This window comes from Festucalex cinctus, chromosome 18 (genome assembly GCF_051991245.1).
Source record: "Festucalex cinctus isolate MCC-2025b chromosome 18, RoL_Fcin_1.0, whole genome shotgun sequence".
NCBI classification, from domain to species: Eukaryota; Metazoa; Chordata; class Actinopteri; order Syngnathiformes; family Syngnathidae; genus Festucalex; species Festucalex cinctus.
Window position 1 is genome coordinate 23,733,962 of NC_135428.1, and position 14,729 is coordinate 23,748,690.

The 14,729-nt window shown below is 42.3% G+C and overlaps 1 protein-coding gene across 8 annotated transcripts in view; it reads left to right on the forward strand.

Annotated features, from left to right (window-relative positions):
- Nucleotides 1-14,729, forward strand: part of dscama (Down syndrome cell adhesion molecule a) — a 703,869-nt gene that overhangs the window by 149,525 nt on the left and 539,615 nt on the right. The gene's annotated exons all lie outside the window — the stretch shown is intronic.

Here is a 14,729-nt window from a genome sequence, read left to right on the forward strand (position 1 = left end):
TATATATATATATATATATATATATTTTTTTTTTTTTTACCAATTAGTTACACAAACCTGATCAATAAACCATGCAAAACTTTATTCTTGGTAAACATACACCTCGAGTCTGATGTACAGTGTTCCCTTGTTTTCCGCTGGGGTTAGGTTCCAAACAATAGCCAAAATTCATGAAACTGTTAGCTTTATGTTTTAAATTTATTATACATGTTTTAAGGCTCTAAAACCCCGCACCACACAGTTTATACACTTTTCTCATCGAGGCATTTACATTTTCTCAAATTCTCTCTTGTTTAAACATTCTCAATGTTCAAACTTTCATAAATGTTATAAAATAGGTATATTACTGTGTAAAAAAAAAAAAAAAAAAAATCTGCAAAACAGCAAAGCCATGAAAAGTGAACCGCGTTATAGCGAGGGAATACTTATTCATTTTTAAAAACATGTCCTCCTTTTGACCTTATATGGAAGTGGCCACCCTACGTGAAGATTAGCGGTTCAGAAAAGGGATAGATGGACTGTGCACACTTTGATGCTGACAGCCTGACTAATTTGCCGTTCCTACTGATCACTTATTAACGAACTGGGCTTACTCAAATGTGCTATTTATTTAGCCGACAAAAATTGCTATTGTGGGTCTGACGTCACTTTAGTTCCATTGAATAAAACCTATGGGAAGAGATTTGTCTAAAATCTCACTGTTTCAGGGGAAAATAGTTTGCTGACAAGCTTTTTGATTAGCTATCCAAAAATGAAAACGAGTTGGTTGTTAATTACATGCAAATTTGTTTTTTTGTCTTCTGTATTTACACTTGTTTAACCAAGAAAGTAGGCTATATACTGTACAGGTATGTTTTTATTTCTACCCAAATACCCGATTATTTGCTAGAATTTCCAGTAGGATATCCGAATACCAAAATATTTGATAGCTGCAACCCTAATAATATTAATTTTGAGTTGTTTTGAGGCACGCCCACACAAGTTATTTCACCAACCACCCCTGTCAAAACTAGATTGCACCCCACAAGTCATATTGCACACCCTGCACCCCAACTTCAAAATTTTGCTAGCATAAATAATAATTTATTCTAAAGTCTGTTTGGTCCAAAATGACCTCACATCCATCCATCCATCCATTTTCTTAACCGCTTATTCCTCACAAGGGTCGCGGGGGGTGCTGGAGCCTATCTCAGCTGGCTCTGGGCACTAGGCGGGGGACACCCTGGACTGGTTGCCAGCCAATCGCAGGGCACACAGAGACGAACATCCATCCACGCACGCAAGCACACCTAGGGACAATTCAGAGCGCCCAATTAACCAGCCATGCAGGTCTTTGGAATGTGGGAGGAGACCGGAGTACCCGGAGAAGAACCACGCGGGCACGGGGAGAACATGCAAACTCCACCCAGGAAGGCCGGAGCCTGGACTCGAACCGGAGTATGAGCTTACATATTTTTGTTTTTATTTGTCTTAATATTTTCAAATGTTTAAAATTTTTTTTTGCTTTGAACAAAAACATAAATAATCGTTTTGAATAATCGTGATTTCAATTATTACCACAATAATCGTGATTATTATTTTTTCCTTAATAGAGCATCCCTAGTAACCTAAATGAGGCAAAAGTAGATGTGTAATATGGAAATGGTATGGTATCAACAAGACGGACTTGCGTTCCTTTCAGGAAACTTGAAGCCTGCCTACCTGAAATTGCCTAAATGCTAGCTTGCTGACCAGGTGACTGATTGGACAGGTTACAGACTGACTTGACTAACTCTAGGTTATTTATTTTACAAAAGTTAACGGTTTGCATCTTTGCACTTTTATGCATTTCTGTTTTACGGAGAGCAGAGAGACCCGATGTCATTTTTTTTTAAAGATGAGATGCTCATCATGCCAGAGGATCATTCTGTTTGTTACCTTCACTGGTATTAGGGATGCATGTTTGTGTTTGTTTAGATAATGTGATTGTCACATTGCATATTATTCTTATTCTTATTATTATTATTATTATTATTATTATTATTATTATTATTGGTGCCAGTTTTGCACTAATCGTGGATTTATATTTAAGTAAGACCAGGCAGAAACAAATGTGACTGTAGCACATCACCCTGAGCCTGGCTGCCAGTACCTACCTCACCTAACTTAATTATGTCTCAAATGGTAAATGCATTTTCTTCTTAATCCCAAGGGATTGTTCTGTGTGTATTAACAGTTAAAAACAGTTAGAGTTAAATTCACTGCCACTTTGAGTTAAAAGAAAAATGCAGAAAGAAAGATTAAACGCAATTTCCTCAGTAAATAGTGAATATAAATTTCTTTATAAATATCTTTCTTAAGATATTTTTCCAATTGCTTCTCCAAGCAAGTCTGCATCATCATGTTGTCAGAACCATTAATGAAATGAAAGCAAAGCACATGGTGAAATATAAACCAAACTTCTCCAAGTCACCATTCACGATACTGAGATGATATACTCTGAATGGTTGATGCAAACAATGAAGTTGCTAGGCTCTCATTATCCCATACAGGGATCCTGGCATAAAACACTCACTGATAAGTGTTTTCAGTGAAAAAATAATAGAATTTGTTAGTAGCAACCTAATTACTGAGCATGAGTGGCCAGAATATTACACGTGACTGATACTGATGAAAACACAAGACAATATTATACAACTTATTGGCAAATTTGTGGGCATGTGATTGTGTCATTTCACTCAACAATGTGCTGATTATATTAATTAATGTCAGTCCTGAATATTTCCCTTTTAATTTTATACCTACACAGTGGTGTTAAATAATATTTAATATTCAAATTTACAATAAAAATACCCCTTACTGATTAGTATTTTCTAAATTTGAATGAAAAAAAATCGCAACAATCGACTTATAAATTCGTATCGGGATTAATCGGTATCGAATCGAATCGTGACCTGTGAATCGTGATACGAATCGAATCGTCAGGTACTAGGCAATTCACACCCCTAGTGTGAATCGATTTTTAAACTTCCATTTTTAATGGAAAAATATTCAACAAAACGTCTGACTTCGGGTTAGGATTCACACCTTGAGCATGGAAGAATGTTATATGAACGGAACATTAAGCCTTAATATTTTATTTTAATGCTGTTCAAACATGAAACAGATTACAACCTCTATAAGACTGAAATTTCAGATAAATAAATAATACATTTTCATATAAATCTTACACTCTACAAGCTTACTGATTAGTATTTTCTAAATTTGAATGAAAAAAAATCGCAACAATCGACTTATAAATTCGTATCGGGATTAATCGGTATCGAATCGAATCGTGACCTGTGAATCGTGATACGAATCGAATCGTCAGGTACTAGGCAATTCACACCCCTAATATATATATATACATTAATTAGGAGAGTACCGGCACTTACATATGTGCATGCATATTCGCCAAGGTGATCTAATCGGTCATTGACTATTTTACTTGAACCACAGATAAAACACATCAGTTCGGTCTAAGTGTAAGCACACAGTCGAGAAAAGCAAACTGAATTAGAAAAAGAGACGCAACGAAGTTAACTGCTGCCGTGAAAAGAGCTTATCTTGCCACCACAGCTACTATGAGCTTCACAAACAGATAAAAGGCTTCCTCCCTTTCTCTAATTTTATTTTGTTCAATTTCTCCAGGCAGTTTATTTAGGGTGGAGGGGGTGGGGGTTGGGGGGTTAAAAGAGAGACAGAGAGAGGGAGAAAAGGGACGGAGCGCGAATGAAACGTATTGGCCTAGTCGATGACAAGTCATAGCGAGCCGCAGCCAATCATACGGAGGGAACAGCGTCAGCTCAGGCCCTCAGCAACAACATGACTATTTAGTCAAAGCAGGGGTGGGGAACCCTGGTCCTCGAGAGCCGCTGTCCCGCCTGTTTTCCATGTCTCCCTCCAACACAGCTGACTCGTTATCATCATTATCATCATCAGCAAGCTCTGTAGAAGCCTGATCACGATGCAATTCATCAAATCGGTTGTATTGGTGGAGGGAAACATGGAAGACAGGCAGGACAGTGGCTCTCGAGGGCCAGGGTTCCCTACCCCTTATTTAGTGTATGCAAGAGCGAAATCGATTATATCTTTAAACAAATTAAATCCAATATATGCATGAAATAATCATTGGGATTATGTTTAACTAAATTGTCAAATTTGCAATATGCCAAATATGAATCCAGCAACGCAAATTAACCAATACCCAAATGGCTCATGCAGAGCCCATTGTTACTTGTGTAGAGTTGCTGTAAATCAGGGGTGTCCAAACTTTTTCATTTGAGGTCCACATACAGAAAATCAGAAGGAAATTGTGTTTAGTCTTAAAAATTGTACAAATAATTTATTTGTGCTTTTGCATATTTCGAAAAATGCTACAGTATATAAACCAATTTATTTGTAATATGGTAGTAGGGTTATTATAGTTTTGGAATTTTTCATTTTAGTTAGTTTTTATTAGTTTTTCAGGGTGGTTCTGTTAGTTGGAGTTAGTTTAGTTCTTTAAAAAATGCTTAGTTTTAGTTTAGTTTGTTAGTTTCTGTATTAGTATAAGGTTTTTTTTTTTTGTTATTATTATTTTTTTTTTAATGTGTATTACTTGTGCGCAATATTTAAAAAACACCATGGGCATCTGAAGGTGTTTTCTATTGGCTGCTGCTAGATGACATCACTTCTGTGTGACATACTTTCAAACGTCATTATTCCGGTTTATATCAAAATAAATCTACTAAAAATCACATTTAAAATCAAAGGCTCATGCATTAAATTAATTACCAAAGACTAAAACGAAGGACATTTTTTGCTATAATTATATTTAGTTTTAGTTTGTTTTATAAACATAAAATGTAGTTTCAGTTAGTTTTCGTTTTTTAAAAAGGATTTTCGTTTTTATTTTATTTCGGTAACAATATTGTTTTTGAATTTTAGTTTTTTTCATTAGTTTTAGTTAACTAAAATAACCTTTAATGGCGCCTGTTTTTCGATACCCTCCCTTCTTACCTTGACCATCTGCAAACATTTTTGTTGTGTTTATTTTATTTGAACTGAGTCAAATGCCATTTTTAGCATATGTCGCGGGCCACTGAAAAATGGACGGCGGGCCGCAAATGGCCCCCGGGCCGTAGTTTGGACACCACTGCTGTAAATGGTTACGAGTACATAAAGGTAAACACAATCTGAAAACATCGGGCATGGCCGTTTGTTTTAGTCAAAGGGCCATAATCGGCTGATTTAATCGGCCCGGCGATTAGTAATTCATTATTTTCAGCATTTGCTGTCCATTGTATTTATTAATAAACATCACTTCTCACCATTTACTCCTCAAGGTTGCATATCAGGGACTATGCGTGCTCAAAGATGGCAGGGCACCTGGGCAAAGACAAGTAAAAGGTGAAGGTGGAAAGAGGGAATTACTATAATCCCAGAATAAAATTTGCATGCGACGTACACTGTTTGGGAAATTTCACGTCCTTCTTTGGCGCAGACGTCTATCTATCAAGGTGGTATCCCATGGTAGCTTGTCTTGAAATTAAAATTCCATGAAGCACCTTTCTCTTGGTACTACTCACCTGTAGGGATGTAACAATATCCAAACATCACGATTAGTGCTGTTCCGATACCGATACTGGTATCGGCAGAGGCGCCGATACTGCATTAAAACAATGGTATCGGTACGGTGAGTACTCACAAGTAACATGACTATACCATTAATTCCAACGCTAATATAGGATTTTGGATGCAGCATCTTGTGTCTTGCTCGTGCACGACATTCACTGATATGTGACATGTTCACTGCATGCCGATCTAAGATATCCTATTGGCCCTTGAATGCTCTGAACCAATGGCATGATGGCTTTTTCATGTTGAGGGAAAAAAAAAACACGTAGGTATCGGTATGGTATCGGCCGATACTGCAAAGCTGGGTATTGGGATCGGTATCGGGGGCCAAAAAATTGTATTGGAACAACACTAATCACGATACGATATCATGATATGAAGGTCATGATCCGATAATTATCACGATATTGTGGGGATGTTGGCGATACAAAAAAAGGTCAAAATATTGTAAAAAACTTACTCATACTCATACTAAAAAAAAAAAACAATATTGTGCTTTTGTACATTACAGCAATTCATGTAAACAACCTAATTTTCTAATACTTAATATTGAGGCACTTACTTGATAATAAAATATTATTCATTAGACCATTAGCGTGGATTTTAATCATCGAAGGGCCAAAACATGCCTTGTGAAAATTAAAGTGCACTAAATAACTAGCCACCAGAGGGTGCTAAAACTGCACAAATGGAAACCAACCTGACTTTAAAAAAAGAAAAAAAAGAAAGATGTGCTGCTTTTAATATCGTGGCATGATGACAACGATATATTTTGGCAGTTTTAATATCGCGATATCACGATATTGCCGATATCGTTACATCCCTACTCACCTGACTTGAATCCGCTTTATTATTCCGACTGTTGATTATGATCAGGTATTAATGAACTAATGAATTTGAACCCTGTGAAATCCCATGCTCCTTGTCACCTGTTTTCAGTATTTATAAAATCCTGAACATCAGGGTCAACAAAGGAATACAAATAAATAAATAAATAAATCACATCAGACAGCATGACGTGATGATGTCCAGTGACATTTAATTTCTTGTCTGTTCATTGGTTTAAGACTCCTAAGAATGTGAAACCTGGAGCATTAACGCTCAAATCATGTTTTTCCTCCTCTTTCATTCACTCGCTTCCTTGACGGAGAATGCAAAAGAGACAGGGATGAAGAAAGAGGAGTGGGGGGTGGTATAGAGAGGGAAGAAGGCCGTGAATAGGCAGAGTGAGTGGCATGCATGGACAGCCCCTCTGTCTGTCAAAGACACTACAGCAGCTGCATGCACGCGATAAGAGGTACCATTCACAGCCGCTGCCTCCCTCCCTTCTTTTTTCCTCATCCTACACAAGACACACACACACCCCTACACACGCCCTCTCTCCTTCTGACACACATTAATTTATATGTGTAGTTCAATATTCTGCTTTTTTTTTTTTTTTTTTTTTTAAAAAGGTTTCTGTCGTCATGGTGAAGTGAGGTTAAACATGGTTGAGATGGAGAGGCGACGGGAAGGATGATCCCATGCTTTCAAAAAATTGTTGACAGAGTAATCATGCATATATTTTAGTCTCCCTTTTCCTCACTGATGTTACATAAAATGGATTACTTGATTATGAATATATCTGCACTTTAATTATGATTCCCCCCCATTCTTGTTCCATGTGAACCTTCACACACCTCCAGTGTGTGTGATCAGCAATGACTTACCCCTGAGAGCGTTCTGTGACACGAGTTCTGGTCCGGTGTTGGATGAGAGGAAAATAGTCCAGCAAGCTGGCTGGGGTCATGGAAATAAAAGCGTTTTTCTTCTAAAAAGATGCACAGAAAAGATTTTGGGTGATTTTGGGGAGCTGAATTTGAATCTGGTGTTATTTTTTTTCTAATCACGCCATGTTTTTGTCAAATGCTTTTATTGATATTTTCCTTTATGTGGTGGGTAAAACAAAGGGAGGAGCATGACAGGAGTGTCTTTGGACAAGTTCCTATTAGCAAGAGCATAAAATATCACCATTAAAACAAAGGTACAACCCAAACAATACTCTCATATTCACACTAGGGATGTAACGATATCCAAACATCACGATACGATATCACGATATGAAGTCACGATACAATAATTATCACGATATTGTGTGGGCGATTGTTATGGTATGGCTGTGATGGGCGGCAGTGGCACAGGCGTTGCGTCCGGGGGCGGCAGTGGCGAAGTGGCCAGGGGCTGAACCGGCAGCAGCGGCACAGGCAAAGAGGCCAGGGGCTGAAGCGGCAGCAGCGGCACAGGCGTAGAATCACAGAGCGGCTGAGGCGCCGGGACGGGGTCCTGAGGTCGGCGGGGTGCCGAAACGGGGACCTGAGGCCAGCGGGGTGCCGGGACGGGGTCCTGAGGCCGGCGGGGCGCCGGGACGGGGACCAGAGGCCGGCGGGGCGCCGGGACGGGGACCAGAGGCCGGCGGGGCGCCGGGACGGGGACCAAAGGCCGGCGGGGCGCCGGGACGGGGACCAGAGGCCGGCGGGGCGCCGGGACGGGGACCAGAGGCCGGCGGGGCGCCGGGACGGGGACCAGAGGCCGGCGGGGCGCCGGGACGGGGACCAGAGGCCGGCGGGGGCGCCGGGACGGGGACCAGAGGCCGGCGGGGCGCCGGGACGGGGACCAGAGGCCGGCGGGGCGCCGGGACGGGGCCCAGAGGCCGGCGGGGCGCCGGGACGGGGCCCAGAGGCCGGCGGGGCGCCGGGACGGGGCCCAGAGGCCGGCGGGGCGCCGGGACTGGGCCCAGAGGCCGGCGGGGCGCCGGGACTGGGTCCTGAGGCCGGCGGGGCGCCGGGACGGGGACCAGAGGCCGGCGGGGCGCCGGGACGGGGACCAGAGGCCGGCGGGGCGCCGGGACGGGGACCAGAGGCCGGCGGGGCGCCGGGACGGGGCCCAGAGGCCGGCGGGGCGCCGGGACTGGGTCCTGAGGCCGGCGGGGCGCCGGGACTGGGTCCTGAGGCTGGCGGGGCCGGGACGGGGTCCTGAGGTCCCGGCGGGACGCCGAAACGGAGACCTGAGGCCAGCGGGGCGCCGGGACGGGGTCCTGAGGCCGGCGGGGCCGGGACGGGGTCCTGAGGTCCCGGAGGGACGCCGGAACGGGGACCAGAGGCCGGCGGGGCGCCGGAACGGGGACCAGAGGCCGGCGGGGAGCCGGAACGGGGACCAGAGGCAGGCGGGGAGCCGGAACGGGGACCAGAGGCCGGCGGGGAGCCGGAACGGGGACCAGAGGCCGGCGGGGAGCCGGAACGGGGACGAGAGGCCGGCGGGGAGCCGGAACGGGGACCAGAGGCCGCGGGGAGCCGGAACGGGGACGAGAGGCCGGCGGGGAGCCGGAACGGGGACTAGAGGCCGGCGCGGAGCCGGAACGGGGACTTGAATCCGGCGCGGAGCCGGAACGGGTACTTGAATCCGGCGCGGAGCCGGAACGGGTACTTGAATCCGGCGCGGAGCCGGAACGGGGACTTGAATCCGGCGCGGAGCCGGAACGGGGACTTGAATCCGGCGCGGAGCCGGAACGGGGACTTGAATCCGGCGCGGAGCCGGAACGGGGACTTGGCGCTTCCGCTGGGTCCGGGTTGGTGGGAGCATTCTGTTATGGTATGTACTGTGATGGGTGGACCCAAAGGCGGAGAAGTAAGACAGGAAAACAAACTGGAAGAACGATGTAAGGAACTTTATTAGCAATGAGGGTGAAGGACTGGACGGGACGGAAAGTGAGCAGACTGGGCTTGACGTGGAGACTGATTGTGGCGGAGACTTGGCGTGATGCAGATACTTGGCTTGGTGAGATGCAGATACTTGGCTTGGCGAGATGCAGATACTTGGCGTGGCGTGATGCAGATACTTGGCTTGGCAGACTTGGCAGACTTGGCAAAAAGACACAACAATGTGATACAAACATACAACATTCAATGCTCCCACACCCACGTGAGACAAACACCACTCCCTTATACCAACACTAATGACACTAACAGGACACAACTGGGAGACACAGCAGGCAGAGGGCACTAATTAGCAACACACACCAGGAAGGGAAGACACAAGCAGGTGGACAAGGTTAACCGTAACGAGACTCGTGAAAAAGACAGGAACGCCAGACAACCAACACTCACCAAAATAAAACAAAAACCCAACCCAAACAAAACCGAAACATGACAGGCGATATTTAAAAAAGATTACAATATTGTAAAAAAGAGAGCTCATACAAAAAAAGAACAATATTGTGCTTTTGTACATAACAGAAATGCATATAAACCACCTACAATCGCTAATAACAATGTTGAGGCACTTATTTGCTAATGCAAGCACACATGGATTGCTTCACAAGCAAATTAGGTTTCCCCTTCATCTGACAATTAGCATAGATTTTAAACCTAGAAGGCCAAAACATCCCTAATGAAAATTTAATTGCACTAACAAACTCTCTCCGCGCACATAACGTAGTAAAGGCAATAATAATTTGTGCAGACGTGGACCCAGAGGATGCTGGGGCATTCCAAAAAGAGCAATGAGTTTTCAGGGTTCAGTGTGGTACCAAGGACTTTACCAATTGTAAAAATTGGCTGGCGAGCATTTACAGGTGTTACAGGAGTCAATCTGTCTGGATTTTTTATTTTTTTTTTGCTAGTCTTGCGTTGGTGAAATGGCATCTTGCACTGCAGGAGTCTGTGCCTTGCACAAATCGAATAAGAATGCACAAGATTGAGCATCTGATCCCTCTGTTTGTTAGAGATTGTAATACAGTAGGAAACCCTGGGTCAGTTGACCCAGATAACAAACGACTGGCTATCTTCAATTAGCACCTGTTCATTTGTATATGTGTCCCCTGAGGAAAGTTGAAATTGTTTCATTTATGATGAAAAGTGTCAGGGTTAACTGTTTGAAATCTATTAAACACGACACAAAAAGGAGAGAAGACACTCAGTTCAGGGCTTGCAAGGAGAGGAACTGACTGACACAATTCACTCCTGCACTCTCTAAAGATTCCTCTCCTCACCCACTCTTATTTATTTGGTTTTCCACGCCCCTTTCCACACCCCTAGTTACATGGGTGTTCCAACCCTAAAAATGCAAATGCAAGGCATAGTTGGAACACAGTGTACTTGTTTGTATGTGTGTTGTGCATGTGAGTGGAACATTACTAAGTACATGTGTGGTCAAGTTTGCAATCATTTCTTAACAGAAAACAAGCGACCTCAGCAGACTGGCTCGAACCATTCTGCTGCGTTCGATGTTGTGTTTCTTCAGCTTTTTGAGTTATCTTCAGGCTATGTGAATGTGAGTGGAAACAGAGCAAAGCATTCTTCATTGCAAGCAGAAGCAATTCTTTGCATGTAAAGCAGTCTTCATTGCAAACAAAAGCAGTTATTCATTGCAGCAAATATATGATAAGATAACATATATGGATAGGTTATGTGAATCTGAGTGCAAAACAAAGCATTCTTCATCGCAGCAAATGTATGATAACTTATTATTTACAATTATTCCTACAAAAAGCAATGGTCTTCTAGAACTTTATCTTGGTTTGAATTTTAAATTATGAGTCAAGGTCAGTTTGAGGTGATACAGTCCAAAGACATGGAGAAACAACAATATTTTGTGCATATGTTCTTAGTTTGTCATTGAGGGTAGATTGCGGCATTTTTTATTTCGGGACGCAGATGTGGTCAATGAGTCCTGGTATTCACAATGAGCAGCCCTACCAGTCTGATTATAAGAGGCATATGTCCAGACAGGACGGCCTAATCCCTGACACCCCCTACGTGGCACACGCATTCACACACACTCTACTCCCTCCTTGACATATGGAGATGAGAGGAATTAGTGCGGTGGAAAGAAAAAAAACAAAACGAGTTAAAGCGTCCAACAGTTTAGATCGCACAATATTTGTTCCTGGGAGGTCTGTCTCATTTTCTTTCATTCCTTAAAGTAGGAATTTCTGCCTTCTTTTCTTTTTTGTTATTGTTTTTTTTCTTTCAAATAGGGGCATGCAACAAGTACTGACTTTAGATTGATTGACCTCAAGTGTCCTAATTCTTCACACTCACAATCTTGACATGAACTGAGCACAATCAGAGTGGTGTAGTTGGGCCAAGCAGCCACAACTTGACTGCGCCAGGCTCCTCGCGTGACCCCTCTGTCGTGTCCCACACCACATTCATGGCATCTTGTTAAATAGGATTACGCTGGCTACCTCCCATTCAGTGTCTTGGACAGGACCTCTTATCTCCTCTCTTCAGAGGGCTCCTGACAAACAACATAATGTGCAACGACCTACTTTAAACAATGCCACATGCTGGTTTGTTGGAATCCTCTAAATAGTATCCGGTTTAGATATGTTCCCTTGTACTGAGATTTACCTGGATAAGCCCAGGTTAATAGAACGCTTGCGCTAAATTGTGTGGCGGCTTCTTATGTAAGAACCACAAGCCTGTTAAAATCTGATGCCAAGGCATGTTTAGATCTGTACAGGTAGTCCTCAACTTACGAACACATTGGGTTATGAGAGGTTATTTCTAAGTCAAATTTGTTTGTAAGTTGAATATTAAATTTTATTTAACAATAAAATGTTGTGATTTTGTTTTAAATAAAATAAAGTGAACCCACGCCAACCAGCACCGAAGGCAAGTGACTGTTCCACTCCTCCACCTGGAGCCGCTGCCGATATTGTGCATCCCTACTTGCGGGCAAAATATGGCATTTATGGACATCATCAGTCAGCCCTTGTTCGTATCTTCGAATTTTCGTAAGTCGGACGTTCGTAACTAGAGGACTAACTGTATTAGAACTTCTGTCAACCATTTGTCTGTCAACCGTTTGCATTGACACTTTCCTTACTTTTCTTTTAAACAACTTATTTTATGTGTATAATGTGTATACAGTGTTCCCTCGTTTATCACGGGTTCATTTTTCGCGGCCTCGCTGTTTCGCAGATTTTTTTACAGTATGCTTTTTTTTTTTTTCTTTTTTTTTGCAACATGCTTTTTGTTTTTTGTTTATTTTTTTATTTTTTTTTTGTCTTTGCACGGTCGTATTTCTCTAACCCTAAGTCTGACGTCTGACCGGGGACATACAGGGATCCGCGGATTTGTCTCGACGAGACCCTTCCAACGGTGTCTGTCCCGTCGCTCCACAGCATTGCATTCCGGAGATAGAAAATATATACTGTGCTGTATATGAAGTAAATAAAAAAAAAACTTTTAATGGAACACCTGCGATTGGCTGGCAACCAGTCCAGGGTGTACCTCGCCTACTGCCCAGAGCCAGCTGAGATAGGCGTCAGCACCCCCCGCAACCCTTGTGAGGAATAAGCGGTCAAGAAAATGGATGGATGGATTTATTTATTTATTTTTTTTTTTTTGAAGAGCTCAGAATTGTTCATTCGGTAGTCTTACCGATTCAACGTCTTGTCATCATTGCTCTTTTATTTTTTTTTTTTTTTTATTTTTTTTTTTTTTTTGTGTGTGTGTGTGTATGTGTGCGTGCGTGCGTGTGCGTGTGTGCGTTTGCGTGCGTTTGCGTGCGTGCGTGTGCGTGCGTGCAAATACGTATAAATTTATACTCATTCATTCACCTAAAACCTTATAAATATCCCACTACCCTTCGCCTTAACCAGGTACTTCAGAATCTTGCCAGAGTCGTGAGATTTAAATGGTCAGGAGACCAGAGAAAAGGTCAGAAAAAAAAAGAAATAAAGAGAAAAGAAAGGTAAATCAAAGTGACATCCAGCACCGACCAAACACTTCCTGCCTTCCCCATGATTACAAAATCAAAGTCTTACGCCAACCCCGGAAGCCTCTAAATTCCAGAAAATTTAGCGAGATCTCAAGTGGATGGATGGATTTAATGGAACACAATGACTGTAAATGGAAAAAAAAAACCCACATAAATGATTACTGAAAAAGCATTCATAATAAACTAAAAATCATACCAAAATGAAAAAGCATATAATAAATGAAAAAATATATACTGTACTGTATACTGTAATAAGTAAATAAAAACAACAACATATTTTTAATGGAAAAAAAATTTATCTAAATGAAGAACATATATGATGAATGAAAAAGTATTTATAATAAAGTAAAAAACACACCAAAATGAAAAAACATATATAATAAACGAAAAAATATATTAACTGGATTATTTATTTATTTTTTTTAATTAACGTGGATTTCCATTATCGCGGGTAGTATTTGGAATGTAACACCCGCGATAAATGAGGGAGCACTGTATAACAGAATATTAGCCTACGAGACTTGTGGTGGCGCATACAAGAGCAGTAGAGTTCATGTCCTTCAAAGCACGTGATGTGTCTCGAGCTGCCTCCCATACTCTCCCTCGAAGCAGGGACACCAATTCTACAGCATAAGAGGCTTTGTGCTCTAATCCCTAGTTGATCTTCATAAAGTTTGTGTCTTACAATTAAGTGCATCTGGTTTGCATCTGGTTGTAAGGCTAGTAAATAACTCGGGGCCTCTATTTTTTGCCTGAGATTTGGTGGGGTAATCCTACTCTCTGATAGTTTACCAAATTCAAATCAGTCTAGGCTTTGCTTGCTTGACTTTCTCCGCATCTTCCACTTTTTTCTCTTCACTATACAAAAGCTCATCTTCTTTTAAATGTTTTTGATCATTTAGTGCAAGCACATAGGCATCTGTCTAAGAGCAGGATTGTGGGTGGTATAATAGTCTCACTCAATTACCCCTGAAAACGTGCTCTCCGAAAGCTCCAGAGTAGTAGACTGAAGTAGACTGGGTTTACACGACATGGTTGAAGTCATACAATTCCAATTGTTGGATCCAAATGGCACATTTAGGACATGCTTCATGGTTATGTGTTTTCAATCTGGAGCAGCTGGTCTGCTGTAGTTCCAAATTCACCTGGATGTCGTAAACCATATGGATGTCGTAAACCGTTGGCTGTCATGTCATTAGCCCAACATCAGTTTTCTTGGAGATTGAATCTGAATTTTATTGTCATTGCACATATCAGAACTACAGGACAACAAAATGAATTTACCGTTTTAATCTGTCCAAGTAAAATGAAAAGACAGTGACACCTAA